This window comes from Delphinapterus leucas, chromosome 16 (assembly GCF_059928025.1).
Source record: "Delphinapterus leucas isolate spDelLeu-1000000601 "Yukka" chromosome 16, BTC_Dleu_Yukka2, whole genome shotgun sequence".
Taxonomy (NCBI): domain Eukaryota; kingdom Metazoa; phylum Chordata; class Mammalia; order Artiodactyla; family Monodontidae; genus Delphinapterus; species Delphinapterus leucas.
In genome coordinates, this window is record NC_143144.1 from 15,509,450 (window position 1) to 15,525,508 (window position 16,059).

Consider the following 16,059-nt stretch of genomic DNA (forward strand, 5'->3'; position numbering starts at 1 on the left):
AATAACCGAATTCAAGAGTTATCTCACAACAGGAGGTCCCGGTAAGGAACACAGAACTGACAAGCTACTGCCAGCTGGAAGAATTTGGGAGGGGACAAAAGGAAGGAGGAGACACCAGCCCATAATATGTCCTGCCAACCTCCCAGAAACCCCTGCGCTGGACTCCATCTTGACTGAGAGGTGCACATGCCACCAGAAAGGGCCCTGAGTCGGACCAAATATGGGCACAAGTAAGATGATTGGCCAGAGACAACCCAGAAGGCTAACCCCACCACCATAAACCATGAGACTGCAAGCCACGAGGCAGAGCAGTCCTCCTGGGTTCCCTTACCCTCCTGCTCTCCACCCGGGCGCCCCTTCCCAATAACGTCTTTTGCTTTGTCAGCACATATGCCTCCTCGGACAATTCATTTTCCAGTGTTAGACAAGAGCCCACTCTCGGGCCCTGGAAGAGGTCTCCCTTCTGGCAACACCACTGCTTTATTGTCATCGTATACACCACACTAAGCTGTAAATTCCTGGAGGGCAGAGACCTTCCCTCTTTGAATTCATGCAATACAATAAATATAAAGCACCCAGAAGGAACCAAACATTTACTCCAACCTCTCTTCTTAATTTCCTACCAAGAGGAAATCCCTACTTTCATTTTAAACTTTTTTCAAATACAATATTAAACACATATGCACATACATAAAAGATTTTCAAATGGTCAGAAAAGAATTAATGAAGGGCAAGGCTCCTTCATACCCTAGTTGCACAGTTGCCCTAACTTTCAGAAAGTCACTACATTTTATTCTAGATCATTCTACAAACGTATGCATAAGCATATTTTATGTATATATATGAATTATATGCATATATATTATGAATATATATTTCTGCATATGTGCATATATCTACATATCCTCCTGTTAATATTTTTTTAATTAATTTATTTATGGCTGCATCTGGTCTTCGTTGCTGCACACGGGCTTTCTCTAGTTGAGGGGAGTGGGAGCTACTCTTTGTTGCAATGCTCAGGCTTCTCTCTGGGTGGCTTCTCTTGTTGCGAAGCACGGGCTCTAGGAGCGCCCATGCCCGTGCCTCACGGGCTCTGGAGTGCAGGATCAGTAGTTGTGGCGCACGGGCTTAGCTGCTCCACGGCATGTGGGATCTTCCCAGACCAGGGCTCGAACCCATGTCCCCTGCATTGGCAGGCGGATTCTTAACCACTGCGCCACCAGGGAAGCCCTCCTCCTGTTAATATTAATGGAGGATACTGTGCTACTTATTCTCCACTTGCCACTCCTATTCTCAATCCATTTTATGTCCTATTTGTCCCCAAGAGGTGGCCCCTGCATACTTCATTACCCAGACTCCCTTGCTGGCTGGCTTCCAATTGGGTCTGTCCAGTGAATGACATGGAAGGAAGGGGGTTGGAGGATGGGAAGAGAGAGAGGTTTGGGTATCTCTTCTTCCTCTGCTTTGGCCCCATGTCCCTGATGGTAGCTGCACGCCTCCACACCTAAAGCTGCTGCGCACAGCCCCTACTCCAGGCTCCAGTGCTTCAGCCCCTTCAGCTCCAAGGATGTACCTTAATCTAGGCTTCCTGGAAACAGACTGAGATGGAGAGGTGCATGCACATAGCTTATTGAGGAATGTCTTGGGAGACATACCTGTAAGGAAAGGAGGAAAGCAGGACTGGCCAGAAGGAGAGGCTAACATGAAATACAGTTCAGTGAGGCCTCAGATGATGCTACAGGGAACTCTGGAGCTGGGGTGGCCCTTCAGAAATGTCCCAAATTGAGAAAAGGGGGTTGGGTTTTTGTGTTCCTGCATCAGATAGTCATTGGCCGCGGCCACCCCCAGGAGGGAGTGTAACCTGAATGAAGCTGTCCCTTGTGGTGGCTGAGGGCAACCCAGTGAAGGGTCAGCTGTGAGTCAACAACAGTTGATATTCCCAGTCCCTGGGAATGGGTACATCAGCCCTGGAAAGGAGATCTGGATGGAGAACCTCAGTTTCCATTATAGGGAGGTAGTGGCTTCTTCCACTGGTGCTGGTGTCTAAGTGTCTCTGCCCACACTTCTGTAAACAGTCCGTTCATTACAGTCTCAATATTTGAAACATCAGAGGCAAATTTTGTTTCCCAGTGGGATCCTGACTGATACACACAAAATACATGCAAGCCCCGACCCACTCACACACACATACACCTACACTTTCACTTAGTATGTCTTGAAACACATTCCATATCTAAGTCTATAATTATCCAATGGCTACACTATGATTCACTGCATCAGTAGAATATAATGCAATTATCAACTTCTCTTAGACACTGAGGTTATTTCCAGCTTCGCTCTTGCAAAAAATGGTGCAGTGAGCACTTGTGTACATCTCTGCACACGTCAACAAGGATAAATTCTCCATAGTGAACTTGCTGGATCAGAGAGTATGTCCATTTTAATTTTAATAGATATTGCCAAATTGTCCATGAAGAGTTTACTTCATTATCTGTTATCATAAGCATATGAGAGTGGCTATATCAGCACTTATTCATCAAACGTGTGTTCACTATTTTCAAGGCAGCCTGTTGGATCGGAGGTCTCCCAAGTGCATGCATCCTCTTACCCTTCTCTTCCACCCCCAGCCAACATGCCTCTTTGGATACATGCTCATTGCTGGGCTGGAGAGCGACCACTGTTAGACAAGCATGGCTTCACCACCCATTTTCCCACCGTCGTTTTGCCTTTCATTCTGGTAGACTGACCTGTGATGCTTGGCCCTCAGGGCTACAGTGTCAAGTGTGTTTAGTGAAGGAATTTCCATCTGTTCTCTCTCCTCTCAGAGTTCAGGATGGCCTTAGTAATTCCACCAGGTGTCTAGAGCTAGAAAACTAGAAGTTAACCTGGAATAATGAAAGCTGGCATGTGTAAATGCACCTTACTGTGTAATTAGTAATCAGACCAGTGCCCCACATTCTACAGACTCTCAGACACTCTACGTGGGTTTTCCACTTCAGGATACTAGCGATCTCACCTTGAGGCCTTTTTAACTAACATCTCAAAGGAGGCATGATCCATTTCAGAAAAAAGTTCAGCTTCATCAATTCCACCACCTCAGTTCCAAATTGCCCCTTAATGTCCCCCTATCCAAGCATCACATATAGATGCATTCCATTTGTTTTGACTAGGAACATTAATAAGTGAATTACACTCTCTAAAATTAGTTCTGGAACATTCTTGGAAATGGAAGAGAAGTTACATAATTTCAGGAACACAAAATGAAGGGCCCCCTGTCATTTCATCTAATAGGTCATTTCACCTAATGCTTTAATCTCTTGGTTTTAGAAGGAGCTACACTTGATTTTAATACAAGTGGATGTCATCCAGCACAACCTGATAGGCTTGTTACAGCCCATCAAACTTTGAGACATAACCCATGAAAAACAATCTGGAAGGGCCCAAGAGAAGAGAGCAGAGTTTAGAGTTGATGACTTTCAGACACTGAGGCAGGACAGGGCGGCCTCAGGCTGTTCAAGGATGACGGTGAGAGCTAAATGCTGCCCTTCTTTCCCTGCCTGTTAGCAGGAACACATGACACAGGGAAGCAGATCTAGGTTGCTGATCACTCGAGCTAAGTGGAACAGAGCTGACCTAGCCAGGGGAATCTGACTGAATAAGATGGTCAGAAGTCCTAGGTGCTCATCCCAGCTCTAGAGCAATGCCTCAGCCACCGAAGTCTTCAGTTTCCTCCTCTGTAAAATGGCGAGAACATCACCTGCCTGGCCAACATCACGTGGTTTTGATGAGGATCAAAGGAGATACTAGATAAGAAAGCACTTTGTAAACGAGGCAGTGCTGTACAATCAAAGGGGGTCATTATTTTCCACACTCATCCAGAGCACCTGCTGTCCAGCAGGCCCAGCGTGAATGCCTTGTCCCAGTTTATTTCACCTAGCAGAGATAACCTTCACAGCAAAGAAGGCCAGGAGTCACGTGTCAGACAGACATTTCAGTTGTTTCTCTAGGACTGTGGGTGAGTTTGTAGTGATTTGTCCACACTCTCTCAGATCATCCCCAGAGGTGATTAACATGCATGATCAAAGTCAAGAATTTATTTTTGGCCATGAAACAAAGCAAAACACATTGGCCCTGTCTTTAAGGCTCACAGAGGGACAGAAACAGTAATTTGGGGCTAATTAGCACCAGGCCCAAGTCACTCAACAGAGTTAACATATTTTCATCATACATAAGAATAAACCTCCTTAAGAGTCATTTATATTCATGGTCTCCCATCACTTTTCTCCATTCTCTTTTGAACCTACTCTAATAATTCCCTTTTATGCTGATTGCTTCTCCAAATAACTTATCAAGACCACCAAAGGATCTGGGAATGTAAACTGGTGCAGCCACTATGGAAAACAGTATGGAGGTTCCTCAGAAAACTAAAAATAGAGCTACCATATTATCCAGTAATCCCACTCCTGGGCATATATCTGGAGAAAACCATAATTCAAAACATGCACCCCAATGTTCACAGCAGCATTATTCACAATAGCCAAAACATGGAAACAACCTAAATGTCCATGAATGGATAAAGAAGATGTGGTATATACATACAATGGAATACTACTCAGCCATAAAAGAGAATGAAATAATGCCATTTGCAGCAACACTGGATGGACCTAGAGATTATCATACTAAGTGAAGTAAGTCAGAAAGAGAAAGACAAATAGCATAGCATTTGATATCACTTATATGTGGAATCTAAAACGTGACAAAAATGAACTTATCCATGAAAAAGAAACAGACTCACAGACATAGAGAACAGACTTGTGGTTGCCGTGGGGGAGGGATGGGTTGGGAGTTTGGGATTAGCAGATGCAAACTATTGTATATAGAGTGGATAAACAACAAGGTCCTATTGTATAGCACAGGGAACTATATTCAATAACCTGTGATAAACCATAATGGAAAAGAATATGGGGCTTCCCTGGTGGCGCAGTGGTTGAGAGTCTGCCTGCCGATGCAGGGGACACGGGTTTGTGCCCCGGTCCAGGAAGATCCCACATGCTGCGGAGCGGCTGGGCCCGTGAGCCATGGCCACTGAGCCTGCGCATCCGGAGCCTGTGCTCCGCAACGGGAGATGCCACAACGGTGAGAGGCCCGCGTAACGCAAAAAAAAAAAAAAAAAAAAAAAGAATATGAAAAAGAATATCTATAACTGAATCACTTTGCTGTACACAAGAAACTAACACAACATTGTAAATCAACTACACTTCAATAAAAAAAATTTTTTTTAAGAAGACCACCAAAGGATCTCCACACTGATCAAGCCAACAACGTGCCTGCAGTGCTCACCTTGCCTGACCCATCAGCATCAGTAACCCAGCTGATCACTCCCTCCTCCTTGAATCATTTCCTTCACTTAGGTTCAGGGACACTATTCTCTTTCTCCTCCTGTCTTACAGACTTGCTCCTTTTCAGCCTCTTTTGTGGGTTTCATCTTATCTTCCAAATTTTTAAGGGATGGAATATCCAGACCCAGTCCTTTACCCTCTTTTCTAACTACATCCACTCCCTAGAGATCTCACCCTGACTCCTGGCTTTACTCCAACTGCACAGACAGCAGCTCCACACAAATGTACAGTAGCTGTCTCAAGCTTGACGTGTGCAGAGCAGAACTCTTATTTTACAGCCTGCAAAACATCTCTGCAAATGGCAACTCCATCCTTCCCGCTGCTGAAGCCAAAAGCCTTGGAATCATCCCTCCCCCTCCCCCTCCTCTCTCTCTCTCTCTCTCTCTCTCTCTGGCTCTCTGGCTCTCTCACTCTCTCGCTCTCTCGTATCCCACACCAAGCCTGTCAACATTTATTCTTAGCTCTACCTTCAAACTAAAACCAGAATCTTGTTCCTTCTCCCAACCTCTCATCTGTTCCAAGTCACTTCTCAACTGAATGACTACAACGGCTTCCTACCTCATCTTTCGGCTTCTCACCCTTGCCTTCCCTATAGTCCATTTTCAACTCAAAAACCAGATAGATCCTCTTAAAACATTATTCAGATCTATCCCTTCTTTCCTTCCCTCCATCCTTCTCTCCTTCCTTCCCTCCTTCTCTCCTTCCTTCCCTCCTCCCTTCCTTCCTTCCCCTCATCACTTGAGTTGTCTCAGCCTCATTTAGAGGAGAAGCCAACATCCTTCCAACAGCCTATAAGGCCCTGAATGAAAGCCTATAAGCTCCTTCACTTCTCTTCAATTCACGCTACTCCACCCACCAGTCCAAAGAACACTCCTGCCTAAGGGCCTTGGCACCTGGTTCCTCCACCCAGACTGCTTTCTCCCTAAATAGCCATATAACTTGTTCTGCATCACACCTCTATGCAAATGTCACCTCCTAGTGGAAACTTCCCTAACAATCATATTTTAAAACGCTCCCCATCCTCTAGCATTCTCATCCCTCTTTTTTTTTTTTAACTCTGCTTTTCTTCCATTGTATATGTACAATGTACACACATACACACACACACGGAATATATTTGCTCTCGTCTCTCTTCCTTATCTAAAGTCTAAGCTTTTTAAGGACACCAGGTGGCTGGCACATACTGGGCATTTAGTTATTTTTATAATAAATAAGATACAGGTACATTTAAAGATTTGATATTTTTAAAAGCCAGCATATCATGTGACTTCTCAGCAGAGGAGTCAAGATTTTTAAGTTATGCTCCATACTGTCTGTCCAGATTTTAGAAGGAGAGAGAACATCAGTGATCAAGTTCCTACATTATGGATTTGGTATGTGTCAGAATGTGATTTGAAAGTGCTGTCTCACCGAGTTTTATATAAGACTGTGAACTGAAAAAGCTTGACCCAAAATTCCCATGGTGTCAGCAGATTTTCCTCAATGTTTCCTCTTAGAAACTGTCACAAGATAGCCGATTAAAAAGATAAACGATTTAATAAGTAGGACACTTAACTAGTTGTTCAAGGAAAAAATAATAAGCTTGATCCCTAGCTTACTGCTTATACCAACATATATTTTAGGTGCATCGAAGATTTATATGTAAGAAATAAATCTGCAGAACTACACAGGGGTGATTCCTTCCTTTTTCCTTGCTCACAAAATCTAGATCAGGCTCAAATACGTGATGATCATTTGCTTTAGGCTTTTCTCAAGTCCCAGGGTTAAATCTTCATTAGTCGTTCTTGCCAGTTTTACCACCAATGCCAGTGACTACATTGGAAATGAGCACAGGACACAATTCAGAATTAAGACTTGCCACAGGGCTTCTTCAGACCGATTTTCTGTATTCTCAAAACCTGAAATCTGAGGAGGTACCTCCTTTTCCTATGTCTGTAGTTGTTTGCATGTGATACCTGGAAAAGTGGTGGCTGTCTGAGGCCAGGAGAAGACTCCGCCTAAGAGGATAAACTGTTATGCTTACGATTGCAAAACAAAAAGATGAAAAGAGACTGGGTCCTTGATGACATTGTTGGGCTACAAAATTAATCAATGCTGTGATTTTCCTAGCTCCAGATTTTTTGCTATGCAAAATAATATTCTTAATATACTCACAACCTTTAATTTGATATTCTATAGCTTGTAGCCAAAAATATTCTCATTCTTTTTTTTTATCATCTTGAAATGAGAAGGCCTTCCTAAGCATGACACAAAACTCATAAGGCATAAGTGGAAGTATTCATAATGTTCACTCCATAACTCATAAACTTTATATTATAATTACAAAAATAAGTAAATAAAAAACTTAAAACATGCACATAGCTATATCTAAAATATACAAATTCTTAATTAAAATCAATTTGAAAACATACAATAAAGAATGAGCCACGCATAAAAATTTTAAAGCTTCGCCATGGCAAAAGACATCATGAACAAAGTAAAGAGACAATGACAAACCGGAAAGATCACAAAGGGCAAATATCCTTAACATATAAAGAGTTTCTAAAAATAGAGAATGAAAAGGCCAATAACCCTATAGAAAAACAGAGTTTACAAAGAAAGAAATTAAAATGTGTCTTACACATATGAAAAGATGCTCAACCTCGTTCATAATAGGAGAAACGCAAATTAGTACTGAACAAGTAAACCTAGTATCAAGTTGTGACTTAATCACATGGAGAGGAATTATTTCAAGGGACTAAAACATAACAATCTGATTTCACATCCTGAATAGGTTACCCTAAGGACAAAAAGAGCTGCAAAGCAGTTTTAAAGTATTTTCAGTAATCATGTTATTCATAATAGTTATATCATTATTTTGAAAATGTTATATACATGGTAGGATAGAACAAGTACTGTCATTAGAAAATTAGGATTTTCACTACTCAACCATAAAAAAGAGCAAAATGATGCCATTTGTGGCAACATGGATGCAACTAGAGATTATCATATTAAGTGAAGTTAAGTCAGAAAAAGACAAATAGCATATATCACTTATATGTGGAATCTAAAACGTGACATAAATGAACTTATCCATGAAACAGACTCATAGAGAAGAGACCTGTGGTTGCCAAGGGGGAAGGGGAGTGGGGAGGGATGGGTTGGGAGTTTTGGGGATTAGCAGAGGCAAACTATTATATATAAGATGGTTAAACAACAAGGTCCTACTGTACAGCACAGAGAAGTATATTTAATATCCTATGATAAACCATAATGGAAAAGAACATTAAAAAAGAATGTGTGTGTATATATATATATATGTATACATGTATACGTATAACTGAATCACTTTCCTGTACAGCAGAAATTAGCACAACATTGGAAATCAACTATACTTCATTTTAAAAAAAAAGAAAAGAAAATCAGGATTTAAAGCATCAAAGAAAATGAAGTTAGGTAAAAATATGTGATTCTCAATTTAAATTAGAATTACTGGTATTAACTCATGATGCATTTTCTGTTGAAAAACAAAATATCTATTTTGTAGAAATGATCTCCAACCCACTAGTGATGAACAACCCTAGTGCCCAGATTGTGGTCTAAAAACCATCCTGCAGGGCTCCTTGGAGGAATGACTAATTCCAGATCTGGGACAGAAAATGTACAAGATGAGCCTAAAATATCGTGGCATCTCAAAAAGTAAAGAAACTAGCAAAGACTACCGAGTTTGTGTCCTTAGGACTCAGGAGTCAACTTGATGGGAAGTTTTGAGCATCAAAAAAGAAAAAACTGCAGTTACTGTAAACTTACCACCCCGCAAAATATGACATACATGAGTTCATAATGAGGTCTTCCCTCAAGGCGGGGCAGGGGGACTCACTGGTGACATTTGGAGGATATCAGAAAACCAACCTATTTTTCTGAAACTGATAAAGAGAAAGAATCAAATATGTACCTTACTTTTCTTGTATCTGCTGTTCCTTGGGGAAATTGGTAGTTGACAAGGAGATCATCTCTTTATAGAGGGATGTCAGCTAATAAATGAAGGAATGATAGAATATCACCATTTTGCAACCTCTAATGACATAATGAGCACAAGCAATGATCATAAACAGCTACAAAAACCATTACGTGAAGAAAGTATTATGGGAAAATGTATAATGGATAATCATGCTGAACTCACTGCTCAATCTTAACACCAAAAAAGTGATACAACCAGATAGATATTTAGTGCACCTCGATGGAAGTACATACCCACCAATGCATTTTTCTTCCCCAAATAATCAAACCTCAATGTGACCAAGCCTCTAGACATAACTCCCAGCTTCCAGGTAATACAGGCTACAAAGGAATATGTTAAATGACACCAGGGGACTTCCCTGGTGGTCCAGTGGCTAAGACTCTGAGCTCCCAACACTGGGGACCCAGGTTCGAACCCTGGTCAGGGAACTAGATCCCACATGCCACAACTTAAAGACCCCTCAGGCTGCAATGAAGACCCTGCGCAGCCAAATAAATAAATATATATATATTTTTAAATGACACCAGGAGTGTGCAATCAACAAGATCCAGAATGTGGGAGACACTACAGGCCAAAAAGATCTGATTTCTTTAACAAATAAATCAAAGAAAAATCTTAAATTAAAAGACTTAAGATTCATATCAACCAAATATGTGTGTTAAGATTGCTTAAATATGCTTTTGGATGATAATATCTAGAATAGTACTGCCCAATAAATATATAATATGAACCGTATGTGTAATCTTAAATTTTCTCATAGCCACATTAAAGGAAGAAGAAACAGGTGAACTTAATTTTAATAATGTATTTAACCTAATATAGCCAAAATCTTACCTAATTATAAAATAATCATTAAACATATACTCAATATTTTAAATTATTAAAAGGTATTTTACTTTTCTTGTGTGTACTAAGTCTTTGAAATCTGGTGGGTACTTCATACAACACATCTCAATTTATCAATAGGTAAATCTCGTTTCAAGCACTCAGTAGCTATGTTTCCAGTGGCTACGCCATTGGACAACATAGAAGAAGGTTCTTACTAATCATAAAGTTCTGGTTACCCAGTAAATGCCTCTGGTTACCCAGTAAATGTTTTCAAGGGGAGGAAGTGATGTCATGAATTTCCAGGTGTAAAGAGTGAGGCAGAAGAGTTCTGTTCTGGACCTGTCTCTTTCTGGCCCACGGTGTTTTCTTCTGTGAGCTCAGAGGGGTGGATCAGATCATTTCTGAATGTGCTCTCACCTCCCCACCTCCATCATTGGACAGGAGCTGGGCCTGAGCAGTGACAGGCTGACCTGGAGCATGTGGCTTGATTCCCTTGATTCCTCAGTTTCCCCACCTGTCTCGTGGTGATGGTGGCTCCCTCAGCAAAAGTTATGTATTGCCTAAGCAGACTCCCCTCTGAGCAGTATGAATCAAACATCATGCCTCTGAACAGACATTTGCACAGTGGTTCTGACCAGCAGCACTTGGCTGTAGCCTGATTAAAGGTATGAACACATCAGGGGAGAGAACAGGGGTTGGTCAGCCATGGTGCTGACTGCCATGGAGCTGACTGCCATGGAGGCAAACAGTCTCTGTGCTCAACTATGCATAGTCCAGAGGCAGTGCCTTAGAGAGGCCAAAGTTGAACCTATCTTCTCGTGATGCTATTAAACACTCATGTCACTCAACGAGCCACCATGGCCCTGATCCCAAGAACCTCAAACACCTTCTGGTTAGTATATGGCTTCCCACTGGACTTGCCTACCAGGAAACGGTGACTAGCAAGTGAACTGGAAAGTTCTCATGCAAATAAATGAATTGGCATTTTGGCCCCTATATCCATTCTTTTGGGAATCTCCGTGTGAGTCAGAGGTGACTTAACTAAATTGGGACAATGCTGAAGGGCCATCTCATATCCAGAGCTTCCCATAAGATCTGAGGCTTCTGCTGAAACTAGCTCTGGGGCCCTGACAAGCTCACAGAGGTCGAGCACCTTGCCCATCTTGCTCACAATTATATCCTTGGTCCCTGGGAGAGTGCCTGACACCTAGTAGATGCTCAATTAATACGCGTTGGGTGAATAAGAAATGAAGAATCTGGATCTGCCACAAGAAAGATGGGCCCTAAATGTACCAGATTAAAAGGCATCTCTGTGGCATCTTGATAAATAGCCAGTATTGCCTGATGACACCCAATCTTCGCCAAAGTCTTTGGAACTTAAACAGGACAAGATTTGGTTGTGAAGTATCTGGAACAATACTGGGCAAATACAGGCCCTCAAGAAAGATGTCTCCCTTCCCCCTCTGCTCTGATGAGCAGACCATTAACCCACTGTATTGGGATCACAGGTGTCTTCAGTCAGGTTTCCTTATGAAAAGCTGACTATGCAAGGGAGTTGACACACATGAAGTTGATTGGAGTGTGCTTTCCAGAAAAGCATCTTTAAGAGAGCAGGGGAAGCAGCACTGGGCAGTAGGAAAAGTTGAGCTGTGATGCAACTGCAAGAGGCCTCAGTTCCTACAGTAAACTCTAGAGAGAGAACTGCATTTCAGAGCTGTCCCAATAGAGTCAAGGAGGCCATTCATTAGTATTGAGGCCAGGGTTATTGGAGTCTGGTTTCCCCTGAGGAAGGAGTATAATCCCTTCAGCTGAAGGCAGTGCCCGGAGCACAGCTCAGCTGTGAGCCCTCAGCAGCCAGTCCCAGCCCCTGAGGGAAGGAGTGCCAAAGTGCTGCAGGGATATTAGGGTGACAAACCACAGCATCCACTACAGCAGCAAACATGGATATCTTTTTCTCCCCCAGGACAACCTCATAGACACAACTGCCCTTAAACCCCAAATACTAGTTAGAGTACCATGGGATCTACCTTTTGTTTTAAGAAATCGTTGTGAACACAAGGACTATGTCCGTCTTGTTCATCAGCATTTCTTCAACGCTTGTGTACTTGGCACATGGTGTATGCTAAATAAAAATTTGTTGAATGGATACCTAAACTGGTTAACAAGTAAGTTTTTAAAAGCAGTTGATGCATTTATACTTAACTGGATATTAGTTGCTCCTGTTAAATCATGAACTACTCAGGGCAAGAGGCTTTCTTCATTATTCCTGTATTTCTAGCATCTAGGACAAGTCCTAGTAGTGATACACTGTCCCCTACCACCACCAGCACACACACAAAATTGTTTGCAGAACAACAGCTTGATACTATGCCCAGTGAGACAAGAATTCAATCTACCATATATTGTGTATCTACTATTTTACCATATACTTCCTCCTTTTATGATATTGGGGTTCACTTTCTAAGATGCCCCTTTCGGGAGCAGGGGTTAAAAATTTTTTTTTTTTTTTTTTTTTTTTTTTGCGGTACACGGTCCTCTCACTGTTGTGGCCTCTCCCGTTGCGGAGCACAGGCTCCGGATGCGCAGGCTCAGCGGCCATGGCTCACGGGCCCAGCCGCTCCGCGGCATGTGGGATCCTCCCGGACGGGGGCACGAACCCACGTCCCCTGCATCGGCAAGCGGACTCTCAACCACTGCGTCACCAGGGAGGCCCAATTTCCATTTTTTTAGAAACAACTACACACTGGACGTTTTACATTTATTATTTCTAAACGTTCCAACAACACATTCAGCAATAACAGAAACGGAGCTCAGAGAGTTTAACAAACCAAAAGATTACCTATCAAGTGAGGTAGTAACTGGAGGGGCTAGGAAATCAAAACCTGCTCTGCTGGACTCCAGAGCCCATGCTTCCTCCCCCCTGCCAGGCTATTTTCTTATTACCACCTATCTTTTTTTTTTTTTTTTCCGTTACGCGGGCCTCTCACCGCTGTGGCCTCTCCCGCCGCGCAGCACAGGCCCCGGACGCGCAGGCCCAGCGGCCACGGCCCACGGGCCCAGCCGCTCCGCGGCACGCGGGATCCTCCCGGACCGGGGCACAAACCCGCGTTCCCTGCATCGGCAGGCGGACCCTCAACCACTGCGCCACCAGGGAAGCCCATTACCACCTATCTTTGATGTCCAGCTTACCAGGTAGTTACAGCAGCCCTTGGCGTTCCACCGGATTTCCTAGGGGTACGCTCGCACTCACAGACGCGGCCCTGCAAACTAGGCACTGACCTGCTGTCTAATTACGGAGAGCCCACGCCCTTCCCGAAGTTCCTTTGAGGAGGGCGGGGTTAGGCAAACCCCTTTAAGGCAAAGCCAATAACCCACAGAGGAAATCTACCTCGAACTTCCTGAGGAAGCCCAGCTGAAAAGAATCTTCCTCTTCCCTAAAAACCCAGAGGTTTTCAATTTTCAGGTCTTTCTGGAAAGACTGAGATGCCCCAGGTTCTGAAACAAGAGCTTCCTGAGATGTTTCATAGTGGGCTGTGGGCTGAGATAATGAAGACACATCTCTCCACATCTTTCTCTCAACCTCTCTTTCACACACGCGCGCACGCACATGTGCATGCACGGACACACACACTTTCAGATTTCTTTGGCACATCCGTTCACAGTCCCTTCAGAACTGACTGCTTGGGTTCCTTGGTGCTTCTGTTGTCACCTTTCTTTGGTTCACACCACTTCCCAGAGCTTTGGGAATTAGGCACAGACAGAACTCTTGTATCCGCTTATGCCTCTCACCTGGTGACTGCTAAATGCCCCTTGAAAGTTACAGTCGTTTTTAGCCTTGGACAATGGATGGTCCCATTTAATGGAACAAACCTGCACTCTACATACAGTTCTGTCCAGGGGCCTGAGCTCATTCCGACTCTGTGTGCACCATGGCCCTCTCACCGGCCTCAAATGATTCCTGCACCTGGTTCTTGTTCACCTTTAGGGAGATACATTTCCCAGGACTTTTCAAAATGGCACCCTCCCGGCAGCCTTGGCGACTGTATGCAAATGAGCTGCTGACCCTGGTCCATCACTCCTTAGAGGTTGATCTAACCAGTCCCACCTGGTCTCCTTTGTTGTTATGGTGCTAGAGTCATCTGGGCTAGTCCTAGAAATGCCCTCTTAACGCTGTAATGTTCCGGAGTTTTCAGATGTAAGCTGGATGAATGACAACTTGCCTTATCACATTAGGGACGTTCCCAGGAAGAAAAACCAGTATTATCTCCGTGGCTATGTAGTTTTAAGGTGACCTACAGCAGTTCAGCACCTTGACAGCAGTTCATTATTCTTTTCCGAAAACATGCTGCTTAGCAAAGATTTTAGACTATCACATAGAGAAAACTGATGAAATTTTTAAAGATATATATCTTTTTATTTTTGAAGGGAAAATAAAAGTAAATGACTCGGTGGGACAAGGAATGTATGAAGTAAAAAGCAACTAACATGACTGTTAGGAATAGAATCCCAGAGGACCTGGCAAGGAATTCCACTCCCTCAAGGGTAAATCTCAAAGGCACACTGGCAGGCAGTGAGGTAAGGGCCCTGAGCTGAAGCTAATTAGTGCTCAGTAAACAAACGGGAGCATTTTGCTTTCTGCCCAATTTCAGTCCCGCCTTCCTAGCAGCTTGTGTGATCAGTTCTTAAGGAAAAAAATAAAAGTTCAAATTCCCATAGTAATTCAGTTTGCAAAGTGGATTCTATGTGATTTGTGGAGGAACAGCGTGTTTTTGTTTTGTTTTGTGTCAGGGCTTCTGAATGGCAATTTCAGAAAAATGTGCTGAGTCATGAATCCCTAAGGATGCAAGATTTTGACAAGAACATGCATGGGGGAGGGCAAGAGCTGTGACAGAAGGCTCATTCTCCTTCTTCTAAATGAGACTCTTCAGGGCAAACAAATACCCCACACCTGGGCCCAGGAACACTGGATACTTCCCCTGGGTACTGAGAAGCCACACACTCACTAAAGAATAATGACCACAACAAAAATAATAATAGCTAATATTTACTGAACATGTGCCAGGTATACATATGGGTTATCTTATTCAATTCCCACAATAGCCGTATGACATGTATGACAAATGAGAAGACAGGCTTTGAGAGGCTAAATAATTTGCTGACAATCACCCAGCCACAGGAACTGGGCTGGGATTTGAACCCAGAAATCAACCCTAATAAGTACATACATTGTCTCTCCAAGTATTATCCATGTATTATTCACAGATCTCGGATCATTTTAACTGATTGTAGTGAAACTCCTTACTCAGAGGCATCTTACTAACTGGCATTCTTCAGACACAATCAACTATAGAACAAAAAGGTCCCAAGATTGTTAATATTAATGAAGGAGAAATGGTATGGCACCGCTCATATAAGTTGTGTATTTATGTGTTTAATATAACACTCCTTCCAAGTCAAAGAAAAAAGGAGACATTCTTTTATTAAAAACAGAGCTCTTCGGCTTCCCTCGTGGCACAGTGGTTGGGAGTCCGCCTGCCGATGCAGGGGACACAGGTTCGTGCCCCGGTCCGGGAGGATCCCATGTGCTGCGGAGTGGCTGGGCCCGTGAGCCATGGCCGCTGAGCCTGCGCGTCTGGAGCCTGTGCTCCACAGCAGGAGAGGCCACAGCGGTGGGAGGTCCGCATACCACAAAAAATTAAAAAATTAAAAAAATAAAAAATAAACAAAAAAACCCCCAGAGCTCTTCATTTCCTGTAACGTCCTGAGTTGAGATAATCCTACAGTGATTACTAGAAGTTGAGGCTGTCTGAGGTCATGGGCCTTTCTGGCCAG

The 16,059-nt window shown here is 43.2% G+C and overlaps 1 long non-coding RNA gene across 1 annotated transcript in view; it reads right to left on the bottom strand.

The window, feature by feature from the left end:
• The window catches only part of LOC111167609 (uncharacterized), a 94,322-nt gene extending 80,849 nt beyond the window's left edge, over positions 1–13,473 (bottom strand). Inside the window, exons 1-2 of the long non-coding RNA XR_002642868.2 lie at positions 13,417–13,473; positions 9,334–9,412 (exon numbers count right to left, since the gene is read on the bottom strand). This is a non-coding gene — a long non-coding RNA (uncharacterized LOC111167609). The remainder of the gene's footprint in view (positions 1–9,333; positions 9,413–13,416) is intronic.
• Positions 13,474–16,059: the final 2,586 nt, after the last annotated feature.